The sequence below is a fragment of the Pinus tabuliformis genome, chromosome 5_2 (assembly GCF_031772625.1).
Source record: "Pinus tabuliformis cultivar Carrire ecotype Pingquan chromosome 5_2, CPIR1, whole genome shotgun sequence".
NCBI lineage: Eukaryota > Viridiplantae > Streptophyta > Pinopsida > Pinales > Pinaceae > Pinus > Pinus tabuliformis.
In genome coordinates this window covers 189,940,958-189,947,959 of record NC_142306.1, presented here as the reverse complement: position 1 = coordinate 189,947,959, position 7,002 = coordinate 189,940,958, and positions in this window count along the sequence as shown.

Genomic DNA, 7,002 nt, shown 5'->3' with positions numbered 1-7,002 from the left:
TAGAGAGGAATAGTTCAAAAATTTCCTAAAGGAAAAAGGCTCTACACCTCATCATTTCATTCAAAAAATTAAAGTCTATTGAATTTTTGCAATTTAATTTCAATGAACTCACTTCAGAACCTTCTATTGTTTCTCAAAAGGGAAAGCGGTAGAAATTGAAAAATTAGAAGGTTTTGTTGTCACAAGTAAAGAAGTTGAATCCACATCAATACAAAATCTAAAAGAGAAACAGGAAGAAAAATGACTCCATAGAAAGAAGAAACAACTGAACAAGAGATTATTATCATTAATTCTCCTAAGAAAATAGAGCAAGAGAAACCAGAAAGTGCAAAAGTCAAAGAAATGGAAGTACCTAAGGAGAAAGAAAAATAGGTATCTACTGAAACTAGTACCAAGTAAAATGAGAAAAAAATTGAATCATATAACAGATTGGATACTATATCTATTATATCTCCTCAGGCATCAGTAACACTAATTTCTACTAAGATTCTTTGGGAATCATTCTTATTTAAATTGGTTTCTAAATTAGAGGCAATTGTAGATACTATTCCTTCTCTGACATATTATTATTTTAATACTCAAACAAAATTAGTTGTCCAAATAAAAAAGAAAAGAAAACATGATACTCTGGAAACTGTATATGAATTCAACTAGCAAGCTCAAGGAGACGTAACGAAAAACTTAGGAATATTACCAAGATTTAGGAGCTTTTTCCAATTACAATCAGTATCATTTGAATGAGCTTGCAACTTCATATGATGACAATTCACATAAAATTAAAGTTTTGGAGGAAAATTTGAAGAAAAATAAATTGTTCAGTGAAGAAAACTGAAAGCAAAATTCCGCTAGATTAATTCAAGGATTTGCTGTAGAAAGAGAAAACCTGTAGAATAATTTTTAGAAATAGTTGGAATAAACAAATGAAAAACATGAACATGAGATTCAAGAATTGAGAAAAGTACATGAAGATCAAACTCGTATTTGGAAAGAAGAAGCATAAAACAATTATGCCAATATTTTCACAACTTTGCAACATGAAATTGAATCTCTTAAATATCAAGTGAATGGGAATCAACAGGAAACACAAAGTATTGACATTTTCAAAGATCAAGCTTTACAAATTTTCCTAATTTTAAGGAAGAATAAATCAAACTTATATAAAAAAATGGATAAAATCTTAATATTTTATCAAAAAATTAAAGATTTAAGTGAAAGAATTGATTCATCAGTAGAAGGAGACAAATCAGTTAAAAACAAGTTTCTTTCTATACTTGACTGGGAAAATGAATTTCAATCCACTGGAATTCAGAGTTTCTAAGAGAGATAAAATATTGATGCTTGCTTCGTTAGGTTGCAAGGAGAAATCCTAGATCCAGGTGTCACGCGGTAAGAGCTCACGAACTATGTGGATGACATGCAATGAATGGGTAATCAATGAGGGATGTCATTGGCATCCCTCATATCATTTCACCATCCCCCTCCAGGCTGCTCTGCGCATGAGAGAGGTTGTGGTACAATGGACGAATGCAATATGGTAGTTGATTTGGGGGAGTGCGACTTCATGCAGATTGTTGCCGAGTTTTGTAGGAGCTTGCAGGTGGAATGTGAGCTTACAGAGGCGGAAGAAGGATCGACAGGTGTAAGGGTTGACAGAATGGATAGGGGCAAGTCTCAACAGCGTGGTGGAAGGGGTTATGCCCGTCATTACCCCTCTCTCCCCTCGACGCTCCGACGTCAAGCAGTTGCATTGGAGGAGGAAGCCATGGAGGCAGAAAGTTCAGAGGTGGAGGCACTACGTTAGGCTTTGGCATGGGCTATCCATGAAAGGAACGAGGTGCGTAAAATTGTGGAGAACATGCTCTCTGTTATTGATTTTCTCATTGTTAAAATGGTTTTTTTTTGGTTCGTATGGTGGTTGGGGCCTTGGAAGTCGACATGCCATGGATGGCTAAGTTGTTTGTTCCACCACATGATAACTCTGTTGAGGGCTCCCATGCCAGCCCCTATGATCCTCTAGATCCACCAAACAACTCTCTGTCTGTGCATATTCGTAGTTGAGCTCGTTTTTGTTGTAGTGATTATGTTCGTGGCAATGAATGTGTTCGAAGTCGTGATGCTGCGAATGCTCCTCCAACCAACAAGGACATGCATGTGGATTCTTAGAATGCCCATGGAGCTATTCCCAATAGCTCAGGATAAAAGGTCCTTAGTTTGGTTCTGGTCTAACCTGTTTTGTTGTTACTATATATCCCTAGTATGGTTCTCGTCTGTTAAGGTCATGTCTTGTTTTGTTCTGGTCAGTAGACAATTTTGGCTTTATGTTCTACCATGACATTAGACTTTTCTGGCTCCTTGACACAAAGCATTGTGGTAGTCCTGTCACTTGTTGTATCTATGTAAATTATGCGGTTTTCTGTTAATATAATTTCTATAGCATTACAAAAAAAAAAATTGTAGGGAGAAAGAGCAAAAAAAATAAGAGCATTCATATAAACAACATGTGAGTAATGTTTATCAATTTGGGAAAAAGGAACATACTTTATGGAATAATTTGACCTATTAGGTAGCAAGTTATTAAAGGAAGCAGTTCCAAGAGAATTAAAACAACCTACAGAAGATCTTGTTGCCAAGGACCAAGTAGAAATAAAAAACATTACAATTTGGACACAACAAAGTTTCCAAAAATTTCTGCAACTGCATTTTGAGCAAATCAATCTTATTGCCAAGTTTGAGGTCAAATATCAGAAGAAGAAGAAAAAGGCATAAGGATTAATTGCCAACTGCCAGATCAACATCAATTAGTTTCCTCCCATTTATTTATTTACACTGTATGAGTTATATTCACAATGGGCAGCTTATATCGAAGTACATGCACCTCACCTGCTACTTAGTATCAATTACGAAGACTCTGAAGATGAGGAGAAGATGCTTGTTTCTCCACCAGATTTCAGTTGAACATACAAACTTTTAGAATTCAGTATTTACTTTTAGAAAATATGTTGATTTTCATGTGCAAGACCTATTTATTTTATTATATTTTAGTATTTATAAACGTTGATGCATTGGTGTAAATGGTCCATAATCAGTGAGGACTGCATACTTGGATGTTTTTAATCGATTTTGAAATGCTGGCTTTTTTCAATACCATTTTCAGTGCTCATGTGTGATGAATTGTGGCATTTATGTCTGTTACAGGTCAATTTGGGCACATCAATCCCGAATTCCAGATCCATATTATTAGGGTCCAATCAAGCCCTAATTCAGTTGTTTTCATTCCCTAATAAGGTCAACCTACATCACGCTTGCCTCCCAAGAGTTTCCATGACACCGTTCATCCAAAAAGTGTCCCTAAGGAGATCAGCGCATGTAGCCTTCTATCAGGCTGCATTGCAATGCAGAAACTGCATTGACTGGGTGCACTGCAGCACACTTAGCCTTTGTTTCACCTGCGTTGAGCGAGATTCATCGAATTTTTTAAATGAATCCATTGGATTCCTCATCCAATGGATACTTCTGGAAGTTTCCAGGTTGATTGAGCTCACATTTGGATGAGGAAGAGTATGAATGAATCTCAATCCATTATCCCTTCCTCCATGGGACCACTTCCTAAATTTGGCAGAGCATTCATGAAGGCCATTAATGGCTTAACCTTCTCCATTCAGCTATAAATTGACCAAACATTCAAAGGCTGGTCTAGGTTGGAATTTCTTGAGCTAAGGAAATGTTGTTTGAATGAGATTAGTAAGAGTATTGTAATGATATCAAATTGTTGCTTCATGAGGAGAGAAGGGATCGAAACTGGAAGGAAGACACTGAATCAAGCATGAACATTCATGGGTTGTAATCTTTCCTTTTATCAATAAAGAATTCAAAGCTTTTTCCATTCATGTGTTTGTATGATGTATATTGTATTCTAGATTCTATGATATGTTTAATTAACAGATCTTAATTGTATGCTTTGATGGGTTTCTGTCTCGACTTGTGTGCAGGTACCTTCCAAGCGAGTTAAGTACGGAAAGGAGTGGCAGAATCGATCAAAGGAGAGAGGGAGCAAGCGAAAGTTACAGGTTGGTTTCTTTTCCTCCTTCTCTTATTTGTTAATTATAGGAAAAGCAGTGAATTACTTTGACTGTTGTTTCTAGACCAGCTACTAGGTCTAGAGGGTTAGGTGTTTGTAGAAACACTAAATTTGCCCAAAACAATGTCAGTGCATGATTTTAATTACTTAATAAATGCCTCTAGTTTTACTTTATGACTTGTGTTGTTTGAATCTGAATGAATATTTGATAATTTTGTTTAAGGTTCCTTATCACAATTTTGCAATTTACATCTTTTTATAATCAGAAATTAAAAAATTGTAGATTTACCTATTGTTAGTTGATCATTGCAATACAACACTCAAATGTAGGCAAAGTTGCTCTCCTCTATGACATATAAATTGTTATTTATTTACTTTAAATTATGCATGTATAGATATTCCATAAAATACTTAAAAAACTGACTGGATAATATCAAAACCCGAAAATATTTTTGAAGTTTTTATTTAAATCTTCAGCCAAAACTTATCTATTCAATCTTGTGAATTCAATTCCAATTAGGAATTTAAATTTCATGATATTATGCGTGGTGTTATGCTCATTTAAATCCTTTAATTGTTGGTATTTAGATTGATTAAATCATTGGTTAAATGTGCATTTGTAGTTGATATTGGTACATGCATAATGTACAGGACTTTGGAGCAAGTGTTTGATGAATAGAATCTCAAGAAAATATCTTTTGTTTTTGTATTGCAGATATATATGTTAACATCAAATAGTTCACAAATTCATTGTATTGCAAAACCTTTTTCCTCTATATGTCGATATGCATATGGCAGTAATAAGTTTATAGTATAAGCTTGTGAATCATTGATACATTTCTCTTGTTCAATGTTTCTAGTATCTAGGTGTTGTTTTAAGCAATTGGTAGTAGTATTCTCATTGCAAATGAAACAATTATAAAAAAACTTGTACAATTGTTTTTCTCATATTAGACATATCAAAACATGGTGCAAGTGTACAAGTAGACTCAAACAAACAATCATCACAATCATTGATATTTTGTCCATAGATCTACAAGCCTTGTTCAAGTAAGATTTTCTCAATTGACAATATGTCAAAGTGTCCAAGTGAGAATTTCCATGCACATTTGCATGGGCCAATTACTTCAGTTATTGAAGCTAGAATATCTATTGTGCTATGTAACAGGAGTGGCCCAAAATTTCCACATACAAAATTTTGATTATCTTGCAAAATATTATATTCATGGCCATCAATGGTTGGATTGAATTGTAGATCTTAGTTTAATTTTAGTTTTAGATAGACAACGAGACCTTTGTTACAGGTGCTATGCAACCATACCAAACGATAATAATAATAATAATTGGAACTTTGATTGAGCACATACTGACTTGTTGCAAGAGGATTTTTGCCACTTGTCAACAATTCCTTATGTAAATTGGATGCAAGCATATCAATTCTTGCAGTCATAATTGTGCCTTGATCCATGTTCACATTGGTAATGCTTATAATATAACAGACTCATCTATTTCTTGTTAAAATGTTTATCACTGTATATGGCACATTAAAGTTATTATTCTTTTGAGCATTGTTGTACATGTTTCCTCAACAAGATACATTCCACTAGTTTTTGTTGCATTGTTGTTTCTTGTTATGTATGTGTGTCATTATGTCCATGAAAACCGTTATGCCTATAAGATGAAGCACAATGTGACAACAAATTCCATGTTGAACCTCGGTTGCACACTAAGTGTGCCCAGAGTCCTAGCAAAAGAGTTATTATACACAAAGCTAGCACAAGGAGTTGGCCAAATACTTGCACATTTCGTCAAAAACTTCTCTGTCAATTACTATGTTCTTGTATTCATTTGTCTCAAGTATTTAGCTCTGAATACAACTGCAACTAGAGAACTCAGAGTTATTAGATTGTTGTTCTAACAAAATAGGTCTTTTTATAACATATGTTCTTCTCCAACTCGAGCAATGTTCATGAAAATTGTTCTTCTAGAAGCTGAATACAAAGACAAACACAAAACAATGTGCATTGCTTGTCCACTTGACATTTGTTGTATATTTAGCAATGTGTTTCCAAGTTTGCGAATAACTTCAATTTTGTTGTCTCGACAAGATATACAATTTTTGTCGAATTTGTTTAAATGCAATTGTAATGGAGCAATCCATTTTTGTCATATAAGAACTGCAATATGTTGTTGCACGATAGGGATCTAAAATAGATTGAGCATCTGTGTTTCCTTGCTACACTATGTTCTTGTATTCAACTGTCTCAAGTGTTTTGCTCTGAATACAATTGTAACTAGATATAAATGTATTGCTAGATATAAATGTAGACACAAACAAACAAGAAATATAGGCTTTGAGAATCAGTTACTGAAATTCTAGAAAGACTTTATAGTGTCACATAGCATATAGACTTATGATATCAATAACTGAGCTGAGAGTCAAGAAAATAATTGTCAGTGTGCACACAGTAAAGTCTTTTCACAGCCTGTTGGATAAAGGCAAATCCAATCTTCTATATTTCTTTGTTCTATAATTTTTTGGTATGAACTTATAATCTAAATATTTATCGAATAATTTACATTCTTGTTGTCATGTTTACAAGAAGTTTTTTTTCCTTTGTGTGCCACAAAATCAATAAAAATAAAATCCTTAAACCATTTTTTTCTTTTTTGAAGACTTAAGTCGCAGGTCGGATCCATAAAAATTTTGTAAAAAAATACAATCTCCCGGCTACCCAACCTTCCTTTCACATGAATAGGAACTTGAGCTGACTGCGACTTTTTTTATAAATAATCGGGCCGACCTACCCACCTCAGCATTGTCGGGCTGTGAAACTACCCGAGCTAATGAATTCACCCGACTATAGTGTAGTCTAGGCCACGAAAGAATAAATGAATCATAAAACAACAAAAAATGCTGGACT